Genomic DNA, 26,086 nt, shown 5'->3' with positions numbered 1-26,086 from the left:
TGTTTAGATTTGGCTGCCCAAATCTAAATGACGATTTTTTCAAGATCTTTTATATTTAGTACACGATTTTGAACAACCAAATAACTGTTTAAAAAAAATAAAAGAAAATAGATATTTTATATTTGCTATACACAATCTTGAACCAAATAAAAGTTTAGTAAAAAGAAGAAGAGGAAGAGAAGAAAGACGATAAAAAGAAGGGCAAATCTGGAATATTTTTGAAAAATGACCACCTTCATAGGTTTTTTTCATTTTGTTACATGGGCTGTAAATATTTTTTCGGTTTGTAATATGGACGAAAATTTCCCTATAATATATATATGTATATACACACACACATATACATATATAACTTAAAGCGTAACTTATATATGTATGTCGAATAATGCCGAAAATATTTATGGCCCGTATAACAAAATAAAAAAGCTCATGAAGTTTGTATAACTTGAGTTAAATTTTTTTTTTATAAATTCTAAATTTTCCCTTCCAAAATTTCTACTTATGTCTATCTCAAATAGACACAAATATTAGTTCATCATATTAATTCATCTACGTCGATCTCAAACGTATTTATTTATACTTATTATTTTTCTCTTATCTTTTCTAAAAAATTATATTATTTATCATTAGGGAATCGTAGACAAAGATAAACATCTACTTTTGTCTATCTGTGATAGATAAACATTCTAACTATATCCTTATATTACGATTAGGATTATCACCTATTTTTTCGTCTTTTATAATGAAACATGAATAGAGATAAATAGAGATAGACATATATCTCTATTTATCTGTAGATGTGTATCTCTATCTATCTCTTGTTATTTGTTTTTTATAATGAATCATGGATAAAGATAGACAGAAATAGAACTCTAGATGTCTATATCTTTTTATTTGTCTTTTATAATAAATTGTGTATAGAAATAAACGAAGATAGTCTATTTTTTTCTATCACTATTGAATAGCTAATTTACTTTCTTACATAATCTTGTTATCATTTTATAGAAGACAATATAATGTTATTCTCATAGTTGTATTCAGTGGAGATTATTTGTTAGAATGGAATTAGATAGACAGTGTCAACACCCCCTCCCGACTACCTGCTAGCTTAGCCAGAAAGATGCGTGAAGTCGACTGACATCACTCTCCTCTAACGATATCTATCGACTCTATTAAACTCTTGAGCCTGATAAACATACTAATCTTACTTATAAAATATCTTACAAGAAACACAGCACAACGAAACCTAGACCGATCATAGACATACATGAAGTGCAACCCTAAAATAACTAATTTAGCAAGTAAACCTGATGGAGACACCATAACCAAAAACATAACCAACAAAGATTTATACAACTGCAACACTTAGAGCTTACAGAAACTGTAGAGTATCTATATCTTACAAAGGCATATAAAACATAACAAAACAGACTCTATGTACAACTCCAACCACGTACTGGCAATCGATATGGGAGCTTAAGTAACTAAGGCAGTATTGAAGGAATTGAATTCCCAAAGCAGAGCGTATTAACGCTGTGCAAGTGAAATTCAATTTGTAAAACCAACAAATTCAAAGAAAAACAAAAACTAAAGCCTAAGCATGCATCTATGTAAGAACACCTTTCTAGAACCTTAAAAAAACTCTTCTTCTAAGCTTTCAAGAACACCACGAAGTCATCCTTGTTATTCTCTAGGTAAAGAATCACATAGAATTGTGGGTTTCTGTAATTTTGGTGAGGGAATTTTTTTGAGAGAAAATTCACCTTCTTTTGGAGCGTAGAGAAATTGATTAATAATAATAAAAAAAAAAAACAGAGGGAGCATTTTAAATAAATCTTCATTTTCTATTTAAGATATATCTTAACCATTGATATGGAGAGGGAAGTTATCAAAATAACACCTCCCTCTTTCCCACGTAGAATAACTCCCTTGATATGAAGGGGGAGTTATTCTATTTATTTAAAAAACTATATTAATTAAAATAAAATAAAATAAACATAAATTTAATCTATATTAATATCATATAATATAAACTTTATATTATATCATATCTAATATAACGAATGGTTTAGATCTCTCATATGATCTATAGTTCTAATATGAATCAAATCCATATTGATTTTAACCTATAGTTTATTTATGAATCTTATTCATATTATTATTATTATTATTTGAATCATATTCGAATATTAACTTCTCTCATAAAAACTTTATATTATAATGTATCAAATATATTATATTAATTGTATCATATACAATTTATTCTCCATAATCAATTTGAACAATTCAAATTAAACAAAAATAAATTTGATTCTCATTTATCCTTATTGAGCTAACAAGGGAACCTTATGGACCTACAAGTTGAAGCTCCAATGATATGAGATTAATTAATTAAGCTCTTTAATTAAATTAATCTCTATTCATTAACTATTAGTCATTCCACTAAAGACTAATAGTTGCACTCTTCTTACTGTAGATATATTTTTGTGTCCATTAGATATAACCAATCAACAGTGCGATGACCCTTCATAAATTGCTCGTAAGTACAGCTAAGCCAAAAATTATCGTTTTGCCTCTATAATTACATCTAACTCCTTAAGTACCACTGGTTCCTCTAATGAACAATAATTATAGTCCTACTATAATTGAATTCCTCTTAGGCCAAGAGAGGGTGTGGTGCTGAAGGAATGGAATTTCCAAAGCGGAAGCGTATGAACGCCGTGCAAGTTAAATTCAATTTGTAAAACCAATAAATTCAAAGGAAAAAAAAAACTTAAGCATGCTTCTTATGGAGGAAAAGGTCTAAAGAAACTAACCTCTGTAGAACCTTAAAAAACTATTCTTCCAAGCTTTTAAGAGCACCACAAAGTCTTGCTTGTTATTCTCCAGGTAAAGAATCACAGAGAGTTGTGGGCTTTTGTAATTTTGGTGAGGAAATTTTTTTGAAAGAATTTTGTTTCTTTTTGGAATACAGAGAGATCGATAAGAGAGAGCACTCAAAATAATCTTTTTCTTTATCTTTTATATCAAATCTTAACCATTGATATTGATATGGAGGGGGAAGTTATCAAAATAACTTCATCCCTCTTTCCCATGTAGAATAACTCCTTATTTAAAAAAAAATAATTAAAAAGAAATAATAATAATAATAAAATTAATATAAATTTAATTAATCTATTTTATATCTCATATAATATAAATTTTATATTATATCATATATAACATAACCAATGGTTTAGATCTCTCATATAATCTATAGTTCTAATATGAATCGAATCCATACTAATTTTAACCTATAGTTTATTTATGAATCTTATTCATATTATTATTATTATTTGAATCATATTCAAATATTAACTTCTCTCATAAAAACTTTACATTATAATTGTAATTGTAACAACTACAAAGCAGGTCATTTTCGTAGTGTCACCAGGATAAGGTATCCAACCTTATCCATTTACTACAGATCATTTAGGTTATCACTTAAACATGATCCACTTGTATGTCTCCACATACATGTTTAGGTTACAGAAGATAACCTTAGATGTTAGCTTATTGCTTTTGTGGGTTAATGCAACTAAATGTCAAATAAAATAAAACACTTTCTTTTATTAGATAAATAAAAAGTTTGTATAATATATACAATTACAAACTACAAGACCACGAGATTTAGGGCATTAATCCCAACAATCTCCCACTTGTCCTAAAGCTAGTGGGGTGTTCAACATAAAAATTAAAATACTATAATAGTACAGAAAACAAGAAACTAAGGCATACAATACGCACCTAGTAAATCTCCCACTTACCCTAGATTAAATGTGGCATGTCATGTAGACCCAGACTCTCTAAGTGACCCTCAAACACCTTAGCCATGAGGGGCTTTGTAAATGGATCAGCAACATTGTGCGTCAAAGCTATCTGTGTGACGATCACGTCTCCTCTGATCTGTCGAATTAAGTGATACTTGCGTTTAATATGCTTTCCACGCTTGTGGCTAATTGGCTTTTGGGCTCCCAAGAATTAGTCACAGCCCCACTGTTATCACAGTAAAAAGTAATTTGCTTTGACATGTTTGGAACTACTTCCAAATCGATCAAGAATTTTCTAAGCCAAACAGCCTCCTTGGCAGCTTCACAAGTTGCAACATACTCTGCCTTCATGGTAGAGTCAACAATACATCCTTGCTTGATACTTCTCTAAACTACAGCTCCTCCGTTAAAAGTGAACACTGAACATGAAGTAGATTTCCTAGAATCTCTATCAATCTGAAAATCAGAGTTTGTGTATCCTGTAAGAATCAAATCCTTAGAACCATACACAAGCATGTAGTCCCTCGTTCTCCTAAGATACTTGAGGATAGTTTTAACGGTAGTCTAATGAGCTAATCCTGGATTAGATTGATAGCTACTGGCTATCCCCACCACATAACAGATGTTAGGTCTAGTACATAACATCGCATATATCGAGCTGCCAACAGCTGATGCATAGGGGATATATCTCATTTCCTCAACCTCTTCAGGTGTCTGAGGACACCGTTCCTTAGACAAAGTAACTCCATGCCTGAAATGCAGTAAGCCTTTCTTGGAGTTTTGCATTGAATATTTAACAACTACCTTGTTAATATACGATGCTTGAGACAAAGCTAGCGTTTTGTTCTTACGATCTCTAAAGATCTGAATACCCAAAACAAACTGTGTCTCTCCCAAATCTTTCATTTGAAATTGGGCTGCTAGCCATTGTTTGATGTCAGTTAGTAAACCTACACCATTTCTAATGAGTAGGATATCATCTACGTATATCATCTACGTATATAATTTTTGATGATTCTTTTGTAGACACAAGGTTCATCAACAATTTCATCAAATCCATAAAATTTTATTGCGATATCAAATCTTATGATCCAAAATCGAGAAGCTTGTTTCAATCCATAAATAGAACGATTAAGCTTGCAAACCTTTTGCTCTTGACCTAGAATTATGAATCCTTCTGGTTATTGCATATAGATGGTCTCCTCAAGATTGTCATTCAAAAAGGCAGTCTTAACATCCATTTTCCAAATCTCATAGTCAAAATTTGCAAAAATGGACAAAAGTAATCGAATAGACTTTAACATGGCAACAGGTGAGAAAGTCTCCTCATAGTCAACTCCCTCAACTTGGGTATAACCCTTTGCCACTAGTCTAACTTTAAAAGTTTGCCCTTACCATTGCACCTCTGTAACGACCCAACTTTCTAGACTAAGCTGAGGTCACTACTCAGTACTAAGACTCGACCATAAAACACACAAACTCATAAAGGACCGGTTATGATTCATTAAAAACATTTTAAAATATTACAAAAGTAGTTTTGGACCCTATTTTAAATCACATTCACGAGAGTTTCAAAATACAGTGCTCAAATAATCAAACACAAAATCACAAACCAAATATTCTAACCGTGACTCGATCTGACAATGAAAATAACGAGTAACAAAAATACATCAGCGGAAGCATAAAGAAAACCAGACGCGTCCATATGGCCTTCACGCATCCTTCTTGCCCCTCGTCGGTCTGCCCCTCGCTGTACCCTTACCTGAAAAGCTAAAGAGGAAAAAGGGTGAGTATAAGATATACCCAGTAAGAGACCCACTACTTGGTCTGTTAGGGAATAACAGTTAACTTCCTATTCAGAGGTACCCTACATAAACAGTCTAGTGGTTCCGTAGAACGCACACATCAATCTCGTGATCCCAAAGGATGCACGTATCAGTCTGGTGATCCCGAAGGATACACGTATTAGTCTAGTGATCCCGAAGGATACACCTATCAGTCTAGTGATCCCGAAGGATGCACATATCAGTCTAGTGATCCCGAAGGTTGCACATATCAGTCTAGTGACCCCGAAGGATGCACATATCAGTAAGGTACACTACCTCATAGATGAAGCTAATCGTTACCCCTCAGTCCATACTAAACCGTCTACAACAGTCACACTCTGACAACATTCATACTAACAATTTCGTCATAGGCTTCGCCAGTCAGACAGTATAGGTTTAAACAATTATATCCTCAGTTGCTATATTCATATCCAATTCACACATCATTGTGACATTCTTTAGATCCAGTCAACTAGTCAAATCAGAATCGGACTCTTAGTCTTTCACGACACAACTCCATCACCAATATCCGAACAATAAACTACCACATACCTAACATTAAGACTTTAAAGTCCACCGACATACAATTCCAGTTCACAACGTAGCCCACCAATACAACTACAATACACAGAACATCCGGGCATCGGTGTCTATCCGTAAACAACTCATTACACATGATGGTATACAAGCTACAACTAGCGGTCACGTTACCTTTAACTAGACAAGAGCATATAAGTGATATGTATTAGTAAACATGCGTTAATTCATTCAGTACAGTTACTAACGTATAATCCCCTGTGGATTACTACGTTTCCAGCCTTGATCCGAGGTCCAGTAGTAAGAAATCCCTTACCTGAAACTTGGTTATGCCCCTTAATCGAGTCCATGCCCAACGAATCCACCTAAACGAAAATCATAAGGGTTTAAACGATGACACTAGTAAAAGTCACTTTTTAAATCGTTCAAACAACATTCATCGGCTTACCCGAGTAAAGAAAGCTATCTCCAAATAAGCCTGTAGTGGAACCCGAGAACTTGAACGTCAACTCCCTAATACCTTCATGGAACGAAAGGTAGGACCATGTCTTAACCCAAAATCTAAACTCGAATCGGTTATCGCAACATTAGGAAACTCACTAAATGATTCTTACTGAAGGCTCACCGTGACCCGAAGTGGAAAGAAAATGGCTTAGGTGGCTCGACTCGGCTCAGCTCAACTATCGACTCGCGGCTCAGCTCAGCTTGACTCTCAGCTCGCAGCTCGATTCAGTCTTCGCCTCGCGGCGCAGCTCGACTCAATCCTCGGCTTGACTCGACTTGCGGCTTGACTCAATCTACAGCTCGCGGCTCGACTCGCAGCGTGGGCACGACTTGGATTCGCGACTTGAGTTTCGGATCAGATTGGAAGAGGGTGGCTCAGGTCGGGTCAGCTTGAAGTCGGGGCAACCACGAGCGACGGGTCTTCGGGCGCTCGACGGCAGTGGCGTTTCGCGGCTTGGAGAAGTTCAACGATCGACTCTGCTTCAACGCGGCGGACGAAACGAACGGACAGTGACGGCGGTGGCGTTGGCTGGATACGAAGTAGAGATTGGGAGGGCCGACGGTGAAATCGAACGGTAGCGAAGGGACTGGCAGCGAGGCGACGACGATGAGAAGATTCAACGTACGGCGGCTACAGGTCCGTGTTGATCGAAAAAGAAGAAGAAGAAGAGACGGCCGTTGCGTCGGCTGAAGAAGGAGAATGAAAAAGGAGAAGACGCACGGGAAGAGGAAGAAGGAGGACGCGCGGGGGGCGACACGCGGGCGAGGGGAGGGTTTAGGGTTTTTATTTAAAAAAAAATATTATATATATATATATATATTTAAATTAAATAAGAATATTAATAATAATATAAGTAATAATAATAATAATAATATAATTTATATTATATTATTATATTATTATTTTATACTATATTATATATAAAAAAAAATTCATACCCTTCGATTTCTTTTTCTTCCCTCTTCAAAACCAGCCAAAAAAATTAACACCAAAGTTTTTATATTCCCAAAAATTTACATAAAAAGATACAATTTACCTCAAAAATTTTGGGGCGTTATATTCTTCCCTCCTTAAGGAACTTTCATCCTCGAAAGTTTTATTCCTGAACAATTCAAGATAACGAGCTCTCATGTCATCTTCTCTCTCCCATATAGCCTCTTCAACCCTGTGATTCCGCCATAAGACCTTAACCAAAGGAATCTCTCTATTCCTCAACATCTTCATCTCCCTAGCCAACACCTCAACAGGTTGTTCTGTATAGCTCAAGTTTTCATCAATCTCTAGTGGCTCGTAATCCACTACATGGGATGGATCTGGCACGTACTTCCTCAACATAGAAACATGGAACACATTATGAACTGCCGAGAGTGATGGTGGCAACGCCAAGCGATACGCTATAGGGCCAATCCGCTCCAGAATCTCAAACGGCCCAACAAAACGAGGACTCAGCTTTCCTCTCCTTTCAAATCGTAAGACACCTTTCATGGGTGCTACATTCAAGAACACTTTGTCCCCCCACATCAAACTCAAGATCCTTCCGTCTCACATCCGCATAACTCTTCTGCCTACTCTATGCGGTATGCATACGTGATCTAATTTTCTGTATCGCTTCGTTAGTAGACTGAACTAACTCAGGATCCATCAATCTCTGCTCACCCACCTCACCCCAACATACAGGGGATCTACAACATTTGCCGTACAAGGCCTCAAATGGTGTCATGTCAATAGTAGCCTGAAAACTGTTATTATAAGCAAATTCCATCAAATACAAGTGGGAGTCCCAGCTACCTGGAAATTCTAATGCACACGCTCGCAACATATCTTCTAAAACTTGGTTCAGACGCTCAGTCTGACCGTCAGTCTGTGGATGGAAAGCTGTACTAAAGTCTAACCTCATGCCCATAGCAGTCTGCAAACCCTTCCATAATTTGGAAGTGAAACGGACATCTCTATCAGAAACAATCGACACTGGCACTCCATGTAGTCTCACTATCTCAGACATGTACAGCTGTGCCCACTAATTAGCGGTATAGGTGGATTTACCCGGAACGAAGTGCGCTGATTTGGTAAGCCTATCAACCACAACCCAAATCACTGTAAAACCCCTCAGAGTTCTTGGCAGTCCTGTAATGAAATCAATGGACACGTTTTCCCACTTTCATTCCGATACTCTCAAGGGTTGTAATAAACCCGTTGGTTTCTGCCTTGGTGCCTTAACCTACTGACACACCAAGCATATACTAACAAATTCTGCCACCTCTCTCTTTATATTACGCCACTAATAAACCCGCTTCAGGTCCTGATACATCTTCGTACTACCCGGGTGCATGAAAAATGGGGAACTGTGAGCCTCAGATAATAATTTTGTTTTAACCGCACTATCTGATGGCACACAGAGGCGCCTTTCAAACAAAAGTCCACCATCAGAGGATATGGAGAACTCAACAGCTTACCCTGCCTCTGCTAGGCCACGCTTCTCAACCAAATAAGGATCGTTACTCTGAGCATCAATGATCTTTTGCCTCAAAGTCGGCTGTACCGTCAACTGGGCTAACTGCATAGTGACTGCCTCTACTGACACTGCAATCTTAGCCCTCTCAAGATCTCGATGCAATGGGGCCTGTCGGGTAATAAGTGCTGCTGAATGTGATACCTTTCTACTAAGAGCATCAGCTACCACATTTGCCTTGCCTGTATGATACAGTATCTCACAATCGTAATCCTTCACTAACGCCATCTTCGCCGTCTCATATTCAATTCCTTCTGAGTAAAGAAGTATTTCAAGCTCTTATGATCCGTGAAGATCTGTATCTTTTCACCATACAAGTAATGCCTCCATATCTTCAGTGTAAAAACCTTTGCTGCCAACTCTAAATCGTGTGTAGGGTAATTCTGCTCATGACTCTTCAACTGACGAGAAGCATAAGCGACTACCTTACCTTGCTGCATCAATCCACAACCCAAACCCTTCTTAGAAGCATCACTGTAAATCACAAAACTCCCTTAACTATGAGGTACAGTAAGAACCGGTGCAGTAGCTAGCTTCTGTTTAAGGTTTTGGAAACTATCCTCACATGGCTTGCTCCAAACAAAAGGAGCTCCCTTCCTGGTCAACTGAGTAAGAGGAGTAGCTATACGGAAAAAGTTCTCCACAAACCGTCGATAATAACCTGCTAAACCTAGAAAGCTACGAACCTCACTAACTGTGGAAGGTCGGGGCCAACTGGTGACTGCCTCTATCTTAGCTAGATCCACATAAACTCAAGTCTTAGAAACCACATGGCCTAGAAAGGACACCTGCTGCAACCAAAACTCACATTTCGAGAACTTTGCATACAATTTATTATCCCGAAGGGTGTGCAGAACCATACATAAATGCTCCTCATGCTCGGCCTCTGTCTTAGAATATATCAAGATATCATCAATAAACACGATCATAAAAGTGTCTAGGAACTCCCTAAACACTCTGTTCATTAAGTCCATAAACACCGCCGGAGCATTCGTCAAACCAAAAGACATCACAATAAACTCATAGTGTCCGTATCTGGAACGAAAGGCCGTCTTCGGTACATCACCATCCTTAATCCTCAGCTGATGATATCCCGACCGAAGATCAATCTTAGAGAACACTGTAGCTCCCTGTAACTGGTCAAACAGGTCATCGATCCTGGGCAAGGGATATCTGTTATTAACGGTTACCTTATTCAACTCCCTATAGTCAATGCATAGGCGCATCGATCCATCCTTCTTCTTAACAAATAAAACTGGCGCACCCCAAGGTGACACACTCGGTCGAATGAAGCCCTTATCAAGCAACTCCTGTAACTGCACTTTCAGTTCTTTCAATTCCGCTGGGGCCATTCTGTATGGGGCTCTGGATATAGGAACCGTGCCCGGCTCCAGCTCTATGGCAAACTCAATCTCTCTGTGAGGAGGTAACTCTGAAAGTTCTTCAAGAAAGACATCCGGATAGTCCCTTACCACTGGTTCTGATGACAGGGATACATCAACCTCTCTAGTATCCATCATGCTCGCTAAGATACTCTACCCTGACTAAGTAGTTTGCTGGCCCTCATGGCTGAGATTATCTTAGGTAACGACCTTGATCCTTCTCCCTTAAATTTAAAACTGGCTATCGAGGGAGGGTTAAATGATACCTCCTTACGAGAACAATCTATGCTAGCATGGTTAGCAGCTAGCCAATCCATACCCAAAATTACATCGAAGTCGAGCATGTCTAGGACTAACGACGTTACTTCAATCACATGACCTGTTATCTCAATCTGACATCCTTTCACCTTTTCTTTCGACAACATACACTCCCCAGAAGGAGTACATACTGATAACACGTGGTGTAGAAGCTCTACCTCTAAGCGGGCATGCAACACAAATGCAGAAGAGATAAAGGAATGTGACGAACCGAAATCAAACAAAACTAGGGCATAATGCCCCAACACTGGAAGAGTACCTGTCACAACCGTGCCTGCTCTCTCAGCCTCTATCTTATTGGTAGCAAAGACTTTACCCTGTTGTGGAGCACTTGCTCCCTGATTCTGTGCATTCCCGGTAAGTCTTATTGGGCATCTATAAGCTATATGCCCCTATTGCCTACACTTGAAGCAAATCCTGGTCCCAAATAAACAAAGACCCGGATGGTGCTTCCCGCAAGTGGTACACAACGGCTTCCCTCTAGTAGCTTCCCCTGACTCAAAAGGTTTCTGCTGGAAGCGGCGAGACTCACCACCTGATCTGAAGTTCCGCTGTGGCACTTTAATAGGCTGCTGCTCAGCCTTCCTTTTCTGTCCTGAGGTCGAACCTCTACCTGCAACCTTGGACGAGTTAGCCCTCTCCTGTAAACTTAGATCCACTGCCAGGCGCAGTGCATCGGCATGAGTGGCAGGTCGGAAGACTCGAACCAAACCCTGGATGTCTAGCCTGAGGCCTCTAACAAACTTATCAGCTCTGGCCGCCTCAGTCGCTATCATCTCGGGAGCGAAGCGGGATAACATGTTAAACTCCGCATCATACTGCTCTACTGTCATGTCGCCCTGCTCTAAGTTCAGGAACTCCTGCCGCTTGGCATCTCTCAAACTAGCGGAGAAGAATTTCACATAGAAACTCTCGTTGAACTGTTGCCAAGTGATCTGACCCACGTCACCCCCTAGCATTCTCTCTGTCGTCTCCCACCAGGTAGTACCTCTGCCTGTCAACATGAAAACGGGGCACTGAACTTTCTGATCCTCAGGGCACTTCATATACCGAAATATGGTCTCCAAAGAAGATAACCACTGCTGAGCCCTGGTGAGATCCTCCAAAGACCCATCGAATGTCGTAGGGTTATACTTCCTGAAATCCTTCAAGTGCTTGGCCTCTGTCGACAACTGATCCGGCACGATCTGGGGCACAGCTGAAACTGGAGCAGGAGCTGGCGGGGCAGGCTGCTGCTGCTCCCGCATAAACAGTCTAGTGGTTCCGTAGAACTTCCTATTCAGGGGTACCCTACATAAACAGTCTAGTAGTTCCGTAGAACGCACACATCAGTCTCGTGATCCCGAAGGATGCACGTATTAGTCTGGTGATCCCGAAGGATACACGTATCAGTCTAGTGATCCCGAAGGATACACGTATCAGTCTAGTGATCCCGAAGGATGCTCATATCAGTCTTAGTGATCCCGAAGGATGCACATATCAGTCTAATGACCCCGAAGGATGCACATATTAGTAAGGTACACTACCCCATAGATGAAGCTAACCGTTACCCCTCAGTCCATACTAAACCGTCTACAACAGTCACACTCCGACAACGTTCATGCTAACAATTTCGTCATAGGCGTCGCCAGTCAGACAGTATAGGTTTAAACAACTATATCCTCAGTTGCTATATGCATATCCAATTCACACATCATTGTGACATTCTTTAGATCCAGTCAACTAGTCAAATCAGAATCGGACTCTTAGTCCTTCCACGACACAACTCCATAACCAATATCCGAACAATAGACTACCACATACCTAACATTAAGACTTTAAAGTCCACCGACATACAATTCCAGTTCACAACGTAGCCCACCAACACAACTACAATACACAGAACATCCGGGCATCGGTGTCTATCCGTAAACAACTCATTACACACGATGGCACACAAGCTACAACTAGCGGTCACGCTACCTTTAATCAGACAAGAGCATATATGTGATATGTATTAGTCAAACATGTGTCAATTCATTCAGTACAATTACTAATGTATAATCCCCTGTGGATTACTATGTTTCCAGCCTTGATCCGAGGTCCAGTAGTAAGAAATCCCTTACCTGAAACTTGGTTATGCCTCTTGATTGAGTCCACGCCCAACGAATCAACCTAAATGAAAATCATAAGGGTTTAAACGATGACACTAGTAAAAGTCACTTTTTAAATCGTTCAAACAACATTCGTCGGCTTACCCGAGTAAAGAGAGCTATCTCCAAATAAGCCTGTCGTGGAACCCAAGAACTTGAACGTCAACTCCCTAATACCTTCAAGGAACGAAAGGTAGGACCATGTCTTAACCCAAAATCTAAACTCGAATCGGTTATCGCAACATTAGGAAACTCACTAAATCATTCTTACCGAAGGCTCACCGTGACCCGAAATTGAAAGAAAATGGCTTAGGTGGCCAGGCTCGGCTTGGCTTAACTCTCAGCTCGCGGCTCGCGACTCACAGCTCAGCTCAGCTTGACTCTCGGCTCAGTCCTCAGCTTGACTCGGCTCGCGGCTCGACTCAGTCTTCGGCTTGCAGCGCGGGCACGACTTGGATTCGCGGCTTGAGTTGCAGGTCAGATTGGAAGAGGGTGGCTCGGGTCGGGTCAGCTTGAAGCCGGGGCAACCACGAGTGACAGGTCTTCGGGCGCTCGACGATAGTGGCATTTCGCGGCTTGCAGAAGTTCAACGATCGACTCTACTTCAATGCGGTGGACGACCAACGGAGGGGACGCACGAAGGTGAAAATGAACGGGCAGTGACGGCGGTGGCGTTGGCTGGATACGAAGTAGAGATTGGGAGGGCCGACGGTGAAACCGAACGGAAGCGAAGGGACTGGCGGCGAGGCGACGACGATGAGAAGCTTCAACTTACGGCGGCTGCAGGTCCGTGTTGATCAAAAAAGAAGGAGAAGAAGAGACAAGAGTTGCGTCGACTGAAGAAGGAGAATGAAAAAAGGAGAAGACGCACGGGAAGAGGAAGAAGGAGGACCGGGGGGGGGGGAGGGGGCGGCGCGCGGGTGAGGGTTGGGTTTAGGGTTTTTCATTGTTTTTAAAAATATTATATATATATATATATTTAAATTAAATTAGAATATTAATAATAATATAAGTAATAATAATAATAATATAATTTATATTATATTATTATAATATACTATATTATATAAAAAAAAAATTATACCCTTCGATTTCTTTTTCTTACCTCTTCAAAACCAGCCAAAAAAATTAACACCAAAGTTTTTAAATTCCCAAAAATTTACATAAAAAGATAAAATTTACCTCGAAAATTTTGGGGCGTTACAACCTCTTTTTCTCTTGTAGATCCATTTACAATCTATAGGTTTTACCCCATCAAATTGATCTACAAGATCCCAAATTGAATTGAAGTACATAGACTCAAATTCAATATTCATAGCTTTGATCCATTCATCTTTATCCACATCCTCCATTGCCTTCTTAAAAGTCAATGGATCCTCAATGTTGCCATTAGACATGACAGTTAAGGTTTCGGTTAAACTCATATAACGAATGGGTAAGTTTGTAACCCTCCCACTTCGTCGAGGTTCCCTCAACGATTGAGGTTGATGTGTCCTAGTAGATGAACTGACATGAACAACTTTTGTTAATGTACTAGGCTCTTCAACAACTTTATTGAAGGTTCAGTAGTTTCATTGGAAAGTTCATTTAATACTATCTTACTACGCAGTTTGTACTGCCTTATGTGGTTCTCTTCTAAAAATGTAGCATTTCTCGATACAAACACTTTCTTATCTTTAGGATCATAGAAGTAACAACCTCTAGTTTCTTTGGGGTAGCCTACAAATAAACATAATTTTGAACGAGGTTCTAATTTCTTAGGATTAGTCTCAAGCACGTGTGCTGGACAACCCCAGATTCTGAAATGACGTAAATTACCTTTACGACCATTTCATAGTTTCAAGTTTTAGAAACACTTTTAGATGGAACACAATTTAAAATATAGACCGCAGTTTGTACTGCATAACCCCAAAACGAATTAGGTAAGTGAGCATAACTCATCATAGATCGAACCATGTCCAACAAGGTTCAATTTCTCCTTTCTGATACACCATTCTGTTAAGGTGTACCAGGTGCTGAGAGTTGGGATACAATTCCATATTCCATCAAATAGTTTTAGAATTTCAAATCCGTATACTCTCCACCTCGATCCGATCGAAATGTTTTAATAGTTTTACTTAATTCGTTTTCAACTTCAGCCTTGTATTACTTGAACTTTTCAAGGGCTTCAGACTTATGTTGCATTAAATAAACATACCCATATCTTGAACAATCATTAGTAAAAGTGATGAAATATTCAAATCCTCCTCTTGCTTTAACATTCATAGGACCACATAGATCTGAATGTACAAGTTCTAGGAGTTCTTTAGCCCTATGACCTTTTCAAGTAAAAGGTCTTTTGGTCATCTTACCTTCAAGGCATACTCACATACAGGTAAAGAATTTTCTTCTAACTCACTTAGAAGTCCATTCTTTACTAATCTCTCAATCCTATTGAGATTTATGTGCCCTAATCTTAGGTGCCAAAGATGAGCATTTTCTTTTGGAGAAATTTTAAGTCTTTTATTTTGAGTCATTGCAATTTTGAACATTTCAGTATTAAGGAGGGCTTTAGATGTTAATGATCTTAACACATAAAGATTACTTTCTAACTTTGCAGAACACATCTCAACACCATTTTTATAAATAAACACTTTATTTATATTAAAAGTTAACGAGTAAGATTGTTATAGTAAGCACTTTACAGAAATCAAGTTCCTTTTTAAATCAGGAACAACATATACATTTTCTAATAAAAGAAAAGATTTCTGTAAACAAAGTCGAAGCCCTCCCATTGCAATCGCTGAGACGACATGTCCAGTTGCAACCCGCATCGTCATCTCTCAGTCTCCAACTTTCACCAGGAACTAAGTCCCTAAAATGAAGAACAAACATGATTAGTGGCACCTGAATCTATTATCAAGGCTGAATCATTATTTTCCACTAAACAAGTATCTAGCACTAGTAAATCATATTTACCTTGTTTGGCCTTCTTTTCTGCCAAGTACTTGGGACAGTTTCTCTTCCAATGTCCCTCTTGGTTGCAATGGAAATATATTCTCTTTGCAGCCTTGACTTTCTTGCTCGTTTTAGCAGCAACGGGGTTAGCTTTATTTACTTGACCACCCTTCTTCTTCTTCCACTTCTTAGTTCCAGATGAAGAAGGCACATACTTAGTTCCAGAGGTCAAACCTCTATGGAACTTTCTTGTGGAAGTAGTAACATTTGCCTCTCCTTTCTGTCCCTTGATTTTCATCAGAGACTCGAAAGTCTATAGCTCGTTGAGAAGAGTGGTAAGGGTATTCATAACAATCTTATTCATAACAACATTGCTTCTAAATTATAGGAAACTCTCTGGCAGAGATTCCAAAATAAAGCTAACCTGACTGACTTTATTGATGACAAACTCATTCATTTATCCCACATTAAAATGAACAATCATATTGAGAATATGTTCTCGCATTGAGGCTCCCTCATTCATACAGGCATTATAAATGTATTTTAGAGCATCATGCTTGATTTGATAAGAGGCCTGACCAAACATCTCTTGCAAGGAGTCCATAATCTCACGAGTAGTGAGCATTGATTCATGTTTCTTGGCCAATACTTCAGATAAGTTTGCCAAGATGTATGCTCAGACTTTTTCACTTGCCTTGGCCCAGTGCTCATATGCTTCTCGAATAGTTCGAGTTGATAGTATTTTTCCAAGATTTATAATTATTGCCATTAAGTTATCAGCAGCTAGCATATTCAAAGTAGCACTCGTCATTATCAAATTGCTGAAAACATACAATTTATTTATATTAGTTATACTAGCATTTTCCATATATAAAACCAATCAATTTAACAAAATTTTAATATATCCTAAGTGATATCTATTTTGCAATGATTCTTCAGTGAGGTAGGATAAAAAACTCCATAGGGTGATTAATTATCCCTTCTCTAAATTGAGACAATCTCAACTAAATATTACACAAGAATAACTCTTATTCCTATAATAGTTAGTCATGATTGTTTAGTCAAGAAATGATTAACTTACTTAAAAATTTCTTGTAAGTGTAACCCTTCATTTTAGATTCTAGAGTTCTGCCCCAATAAGTAATCCGTAGGAAAAAAACCGATTGGAGCAAAAACTAAAGAAATCTTATTCATTTCTAGAGTTTGAGTAAAATCTAATGCAAACACCTTCCGTAGGGGGACACAAGCAATGGTGCCTCGAGGCCGACCATGAGAGTTTACTAGAAACTAATGAAAGAAACCGCAGGATGTGTTGACACACATCCCTCTCCCACTTACTATAAACATTATCTCTATTCACCTTTTTATTGACTTACACAAACACACCACTCGTAGGGGGACACAAGCAAAGGTGCTCGAGGCTGAGGATAAGTCTCACGGTATGAATGTTTAAGGAGAAACATGAAAAGAAAAATGAAGTATCACATACCTCATTTCCTCCCACTTAGTGTTTTACTTAAAAATTAATTAACTTAGAAAATACGACTAATTATTTATCTAAGTCCATTGTTAAATTGGCCTAATATAAATCTTATATTGGATAGTCTAACAATATATGATTAATGTTCATCAAACACTTTGATAAATATAATCATGTATTGCATGCTTATAAAATGTTTGACTAATTCACCTTCTAGGTTAGTTCCCAAGTAGGGGTATTCCGTTACTGTCAACTTAAGTACCCAAGCTTAGATAGAACCTTCCTTAGACAAGGGTCTCTTATAGACAAATATTTAATAAATTTAATCTTTTATTGATATCATTTTAATCCTATTAAAACGAGAAAAGATTAATCCTATTTCTAATCTCATTAGAAATATTATTCATTAAAGTCTAGGTGAATTAATTTTAAACTATTTAAAACTAAGTGTGACCTTATATTAGCATGCAACTCTTTATTATAGATTTTAATTCTAAATCCATAAACTTATAACACTTATAAGAAAATAAAATAATTAAAACCTATAAACATGCATTTCTAATGTCATTTAATAAATATAACGATTATATTCACTAAGTAATGACATGCTCAATGCATTTTCATTTTCATCACACAATACAACAATTATAATAATGCAATGAAACTAAACACATCCATCAATCAAACTATATAATACAACATTTTAAAATATAGGATGATCCATTGATATATTAGTTATACATGCTATCATATAATATAACAATTATATTTGATGCATGAGCATGCATAGAAAATCATGCAACTAAAATATAACACTTATATTTAACAATGATGCATGATAATTATAATCCTAAGGTGTGATTTTAAACTATATGACATACATTATGCATATAATTGGTTTAATCAAACATCACATGCAATAAAAGATTAAATAGCAAAATAGATCGAATTTGGCACCCTTACAGAAAATAATCAACTTAATATAATCAAGTTATATTAATTTAATTAATAAAACAAAAAAAGAAAAACGGAAATCTACACGATCTAAAACTCGAATAGAATTCCCAAAGCAGAAGCGTATGAACGCCCTCAAAGTGAAATTCAATTTGTAAAACCAATAAATTCAAAGAAAAACAAACAAAAAAAAACCTTAAGTATGCTTCTTATGGAGGAAAATGTGAAGAAAATAACCTTTGTAGAACCTTAAAGAACTCTTCTTCCAAGCTTTCAAGAGCACCACAAAGTCTTCCTTGTTTTTATCCAGGTAAAGAATCACAGAGAGTTGTGGGTTTCTGTAATGTTGGTGAGAGAAATTTTTTTGAGAGAATTCTGTTTCTTTTTGGAATACAGAGAGATCAATAAGAGAGCACTCAAAATAATCTTTCTCTTTATCTTTTATATCAAATCTTAACCATTGATATTGATATGGAGGGGGAAGTTATCAAAATAACTTCCTCCCTCTTTCCCACGTAGAATAACTCCCTTGGGTAGGGCACGTCATTGAAATCTAGCAAGACATATTAAGTTTATCAAAACATTTTAACTAACATGACAATTCTATATTGTGTAAGGCACGCCCAGTATAACAAACGTTTACAAGCTCTCCGATGTACTGGGGTCCACCTAACATTCCCATCGTCGTTGTCGTAGTGGGGCCCGTCCAACACTCATGATAGCATCATTGTTATGGAGTACACTCAATGTCAACAATGAAATCTAACCTGTGTGCACACGGTACCATATAACCCCAGGCTCAACATCTCAGTCATGTAGTTAACAGAAACATCAAAAAATCATACGAAAACATTAAAACATGCCTACTATCTTTATCTATTGTAAAGCTCAAGCTTACTTAGATTGTTCGTGGAAAATTGAAAATCTAAAAGAAAAAATAATTGCTTAAAATGATAAGGTTTCAACTACTTTTCAGAAAGTCGATGATAACATGCTCATATATAAATTTCATCACAAAACTTTTCGCTTGTACTATGTTAGAAACCATTCATAGAAATCATGTACTATTCATAGAAATATAATCATAGATAATAGTTTAGAAACCGTTCATCAAAATCATGTACTATTCATAGAATATAATCATATATAACAATTTATAAATCTGTTTTGTCACTTACAGCCTTAGGTTAGTTCCATGGGGTGTAGATTGACTTATTTCCTCTTTGTCTGTCAAACAAACCAAAACTAAGCGTCAAAACCTTATATAGTCTAGTATTTTGTACTAACTTTTGATGATGCACAAACGATGACATTCAACTATTCTAACCTTAGGCATAAAGAGTATTTCTTCTATTTCCCCATAATCTTCCAGATTTAATAGCTTAACTTCAAACATTCATAACTTTTTCAATACTTCAGTATATACTTTATATCAAACTCTTCGTTTTTAACTCCTCTACAACTTATGTGAAGGAAGGAAAATGAGATTCCCAATAGAGTGCTACAGAAATGGCTCGAAACAGAGAGAGAGAAAAATCGAGTCTTCTGTTATCCTCCAAGTTGCTCTTGAAATTAAGCTTATTTTCAGTCATTTCTAGCTCACACTTTCTTCATAAACGTTGTAGGAAATTTCTAAAGCTTTTCAACCATACCTAATATAGCTTCTAACTCTCTCTGTAAGATCTGAAAAAATTGAAAAACCAAAGCATTCACGAATTCGCACATAAATTTAAGACCTGAATACCTCTTCGAAAAACACCAATCTAAAATCAGAATTTATTCATACTTCCTTCACAAAACTTGTTATAAATTAAATGAACTTTCCAAAACAATAAACCTTAACTTCTAATTCTTTCTGAGGAGTTCAAACCGATGCAAAAACTGGAAGATGTCTTTGTGAATTTAATTTGTCCAGAAATTGAATTGAGCTTGATGTTCCCCATCCTCTTCAACCTTCAAATTGCAGAATATTTGCTTTCAATCTTGACAAATGTTCTCTCAACATAGAGCTGAAGTTCAAGAATCAAAAGTGAAGAGAAATGGGGGAAGAGAGCTTGGTGGTGGAGAAGATGAATGAGAAAACAAAATACCAAATGATATTTTCCCACTTTCCTTCTTTCTATTATTTATTCTCTTTTTTTTAAAAAAAATTATATAATTTCATCTTTGTTTTCTTTTTCCTTTTCTTTCTTTTCATTTTTTTTCATTCCAAATTGATTAGCATAACTTGAACCAAAAGTTTTGGCATTTTTTTTTCAACAACTCAAATTCAACTTCTTATATTATATGACAATAACAAAGAATCAAAAGAGAATCTCAGGTTTCCACAGAGATAGTGGTCTATCACTGTCTATTTGGGATAGACATACAAATGTACGTGTTAAACTTCTATTGTATTGTTTGAAATTATTTGTTAGAATGGAATCTTTGTTAGAATGGAATCAGATAGATAGTGATAACTATCTTTGACCATCCAAGAGGAAAGAAGGAGCACAGATAAAAATGAAAAGTGTGAAGGTTAATAGCATGGAATTGCAAGGGAATTTTTATAATTATACGTGATTGGGCCTCAACTTTTGTTAGGCTTCTAAAATGTTATATAGAATGTAACTATTTTAGTAAATTGTTCTATTTAAGAAAAAAAAACCTTTTATTTAATTTAATAAAATATGATTTAATTAAATATTAAATAAATTAAAATCCATATTAATTATTTCTTTATATAATTGTTATATAATGAAATGTTTAGATAAATGTTATAGGATTGTCTATAATTTTATAAAAGTTATAAAATAAATTAAACATTTAAAATCTTTAACAAAGATAAGTTACATGCTCACCTAGGTTAAATAGTACCAACCGAATTTTTTCATAGAAATAAGTTTAAATCTTGTAAAACTGTTTACAAAAGGCTCACGTGGTTCGATCTTTTCAACAAGTAAGATAAGATGACTAAGGTTGGAGGTTCTTATGTTGACAATTTATAGAACACCTACTATTTGGAGACAGTAATTAGTTCTTGAGCCTAGTAAACACAGTTTTATGAGCATACACGAGAGCTGTGAGGTAATAAAATTGATTTATCAGTTAGACACCATAGGTTAAAATCTGGTATAAAGGTTATGCTCTTGGATGTTTCACCTAGACATAGGATTTGTTTGTGTTAACCTAAGTATAATCCTGAAGTAAACGAATATCCTTAAAACCGTTATAGAACACTTCAGCTAGAGAAAAGTAGTGTACTTTTAGCTCTAGCATCTTTAAGAGTTCATACCACAAGGTCCATGCAGAGCTTTAGGCCTAGCATAGGAGCGAACTCCTTTTGGAGAGTTTTTGCATGGATCAATTGATAACTTGTGGAAATACAAGTTATGGTGGTTTTTTAGATAAAACAATGGAACCAAAACACATGGTAATGTGTCAAAACTCATAACTTCTATCTCAAATTCATAAAAATAAAAGAGTATAAGTTATATAAGTCTCAATGCCTGTTTTACCTTGTTTCCCAGTGTTTTATTGCAGGATTATGAAGAAAAGAAGAGACAGTGAATCGTAGAGGAGCGTGTGCAAAGGCTATGCCATAGAAATCTTGTTTGGAAATTAAAATCCCTAGGGGAGGAACCATATCATCACACGATGAAGATTCACTCGCAGACAAGAATGGTAGTTGGAACTAATCTGACTTGACAAGGCTACAAGCGGCACTGACAATCGACGCTGACTAAATCAGAGGAATGATGAGAAAACTGCAGCCGATGCCGACATGCACAGAAAGAATAGAAGTTTCTCGCCAGAAGTTGCCTATATAAAGCCTCCTTCTACACTAAGCAAAGTGTCACTTTGTCACACCCCCTCCCGGACTACCTGCTACCTTAGACCGAAAGATGGCGTGAAGCCGACGAACAACGCTTTTCTGTACCTGTATCTGTCGACTCTGCTTAAAACTTTCATGTGATGAACTTGCCAATCTAGTATATAAACTATTGTACATGCCACAAAACACAGCGGATCCTAGGCTAGTCAAACACAGCTAGTCAAACACATACATGAAGTGTACCTCAAAATTTATCGATTTCACGAGTAAACCTAAAGACACCTTAATCAAAATATAACCAACAAAATTTACACAACTACAGCTCCTAAAGCTTATACAAACTGTGGAGTATCTATAACATACAAGGGTGTATATACATCACAACACAACAGACTCTATGCCCAACTCAAAACACGTACTGGCAATCGATAATGAAGCTTCCGCAGACTAAGGCAGTCTATCAGGCACCGGGAACTCGATCTCTACCTGGAAAATGGGTAAAACATTTTGGAAAGGGTAAGCTATGAAGCTCAGTGAGTGACTCGGTTTAAAACTATGAATTTAAAGATAAGAGCACGTGAAAACTTTACACATATAAATCTGTTTATACAAGTTGTAAATGTAAATGTGTAGTAGTAAGAATAGCTTCCTTAAATACTCAGCATGTTCATCATTGAAATCTAGCAAGGCATATCAAGTATATCGAAGCATTTTAACTAACATGACGAATCTACGTTGTGTAGGGTACACCTAGTACAACAACATTTACAAGCACTACGATGTAGTGGGGCCCGCCCAGCACTCCCATCATCTTTGTCGTAGTGGGGCCCGCCCAGCACTCACGACAGCATCGTTGTTACGGAGTACACTCAACGTCAACAACGGAATCTAACCAGTGTGCACACGATAATCTCTAGCCTCAGGCTCAAGATCTCAGTCATGTAGTTAATGAAAATTTCATAAATCATCTTTAAATATTAAAACATGCCTGCTTATAAATTTTACACAAAGCTCGAACTTTACTCAGCTCTTTCGTGGAAAATTGTAGTTCTTAAAACAAAACTTCATACTAATTCATGCTTTGCTTAAAATATTGTGGTTTAAATACTTTCCAAACATTTAATATCTACGTGCTAGCATAAATTTCTTTAAGAAATCTAGTCTCCAAATGTATACTTGAAAATAGTCATGAAATTCAAATACCTTTCATGGCTTCGTAAATAAACATTTATCGCATTCAATCATAATAACAATTATGGAAAATATTTCAAAGTTGGTTTTGTCACTCACAGTCTTGGGCTAGATCCTTGGTCTATAAGCTCGGTTTAATTCTTCTCGGCCTGCCAACAACCCAACCGAGTATTAAAACTCTAAACATTCTGGTTTCCTAAAAGATATACATAACATGTCGCACCAAAGATGACGCTCACGAAAACAAAGCTTAAGAAATAAAATCGTATTTCAACAATTCTCTAAAATTTCCAGATTTCTAACATAAACTTCAAAGGACTATAACTTTCTCAATACTTAACCAAAATGAGTGTTCTTTATATCAAAATCTTCATTTTGAGATCCTCTAAAACTTATCTGAAGACGTATAAATCTGATTCCCCGTGCATAAACACATATAACCCTCAAAATAGAACCACTTCCAGAATCGCGCGCACACGACCTCTTTAACTTGTCCCTACAATTTAACTGATTTATAGTCGTTTTTGGTTTACAATTTCTTCATGAAAGTTGTAGTAAATTGAATAAGCTTTCCAACCATACCAAATAGAGATTCTAACTCCACCGATACACTCTGAATTACAAGAAAAACCAGAGACCTCCTGATTTCGATTGAAAACCAACTGCCCTGTTTTCTTCATCAAAAAGCACCAAATGAATATCCGAATTTGCTCCAACGTTCTTCATAAAGTTTGTTTAAAAATGAGTTAACTTTCAGTAAATGTAAATCTCACCTCTTAATTCCTTTTGAAGAGTTCAAACCGAATTAAAAACCAGTGATGTGCAGAATGAACTAAAATTCAGCCATGGATACACTTTGCTTGAGTTCTCCTCCTCTTCTTCAACCTAAAAATTCTAGTAAAATTTCTCTTCTTCTTCCAAACTCTCTCTTAGAAGTTCTCTGCAAATTGAAGAAGGAAAAAGAAAAAAAAATGGAACTTGGATGTCTTCAAAAATCTTGGCGGTGAAGGGAAGAGAAGAAGAAGAAGAAAAGAAAAAATGAAATTTTCTTCTCCTTTTCTTCTTTTTATCCTTTCTTTTCTTTCTTTTCTTTACTTTATTTAATAAAACTATTTAATATATATATATATATATATATATATATATATATATATATATATATTTACACTTAATTTCCATTTTCTTTTTCTTTTTTTTTCTTTCCACATTTAAAGAAATTAAACCAAGAAAATATCGGGTTTACAACTTACCTTCCCTTTAGAAAATTTCGTCCTCGAAATTTAGAATGTCCTTAACTGAAAAGTATCAGATATCTCTTCTTCATCTGATATTCTGGTTCCCAAGTTGCATCCTCCGCTCCATGATGTCTCCACAAAACCTTTATGAGTGGAATCGTTTTGTTTCTCAAAACTTGTTCCTTTCTGTCAAGAATGTGAACTGGTTCTTCAACATAACTCAAATCTTCTTTTAATTCAACGGGTTGCTCTTGGAACACATGTGATGGATCTGGTATATATTTTCTTAACATGGATACATGGAAAACATCATGTATTCGTGCAAGTTCTATTGGCAACTCAAGTCTATATGCTGCTGGTCCCACTCGTTCCCGTTATCTGATATGGCCCAATATATCTAGGACTTAACTTACCTTTTCTTCCGAAACGAATAACACCTCGCCATGGAGATAATTTCAAAAAAACTTGATCTCTAACTTGGAATTCTAGGTTTCTTCGTCGCTTATCCGCATAACTTTTCTGTCGATCTTGGGCTTTCCTCAGATTTTCTCTGATCAACTTAATATTGTTTGTCGTAATCTAAACCAACTCAGGACCTACTAACTTCCGCTCTCCCACTTCATTCCAGCACACAGGAGTTCTGCATGGTCTTCCGTATAAGGCTTCATATGGTGCCATACCGATACTAGATTGATAGTTATTATTATAAGCAAACTCCATAAGTGGCAAGTGGGTATCCCAACTTCCTTTAAGTTGTAGGACACATGCTCTCAACATGTCCTCTAAAGTTTGGATGGTCCTCTCGGACTGACCATCTGTTTGGGGATGAAATGATGTACTAAACTTTAGCCCTATTCCCATTGCTTTCTGTAAACTAGGCCAAAATTTAGAAGTAAACCTCGGATCCCTATCTGAAACTATGGACACTGGTACTCCATACTGACTCACAATCTTATCAACATATAATCTCGCTAGTTGGTCTAACGTAGATGTCATTTTAATCGGTATAAATCGTGTCGTCTTGGTAAGTCTGTCTACTATTACCCATAGACCATCATGTCCACTGGATGTACGAGGTAATCCAAATAGAAAATCCATAGTAATATGCTCCCATTTCCACTCTGGCACTGGCAAAGGATTAAGAAATCCTCCTGGCCTCTGTCTTACTGGTTTAACCTGTTGACAAATCAAACATTTATCAACATATTCAGCTATCTCTTGCTTCATTCCAGACCACCAATAAGTCTTCTTTAAAGTTCTGTACATCTTGGTGCTACCTGGATGCATAGCGTAAGCTGAACTGTGAGCTTCTTCTAGAATAGCATTCTTAAGCTCACTGATATTCGGAACACATAATCTTCCTTGTTTAACAATGGCTTCATCTGTTCTCAGCTCAAACTCCACCTCTAAGCCTTTCTTGGATTTCTCAAACTTCTTCTGTAAATTACTGTCTTCTG

At 36.9% G+C, this 26,086-nt stretch overlaps 1 long non-coding RNA gene across 1 annotated transcript; it reads right to left on the bottom strand.

The window, feature by feature from the left end:
• Positions 1-22,470: 22,470 nt before the first annotated feature.
• Positions 22,471-24,404, bottom strand: LOC127150284 (uncharacterized). Its single transcript, XR_007822521.1, has 3 exons — positions 24,168-24,404; positions 23,494-23,543; positions 22,471-22,689 (listed from the first exon to the last, which is right to left on the bottom strand). It is a non-coding gene; the product is annotated as an uncharacterized LOC127150284 (long non-coding RNA).
• Positions 24,405-26,086: the final 1,682 nt, after the last annotated feature.

The sequence above is a fragment of the Cucumis melo genome, chromosome 7, assembly GCF_025177605.1.
Source record: "Cucumis melo cultivar AY chromosome 7, USDA_Cmelo_AY_1.0, whole genome shotgun sequence".
In the NCBI taxonomy this organism is placed as follows: Eukaryota; Viridiplantae; Streptophyta; class Magnoliopsida; order Cucurbitales; family Cucurbitaceae; genus Cucumis; species Cucumis melo.
The sequence above is the reverse complement of the archived record's forward strand: the minus strand, read 5'-3'. Positions and strand labels throughout refer to the sequence as shown.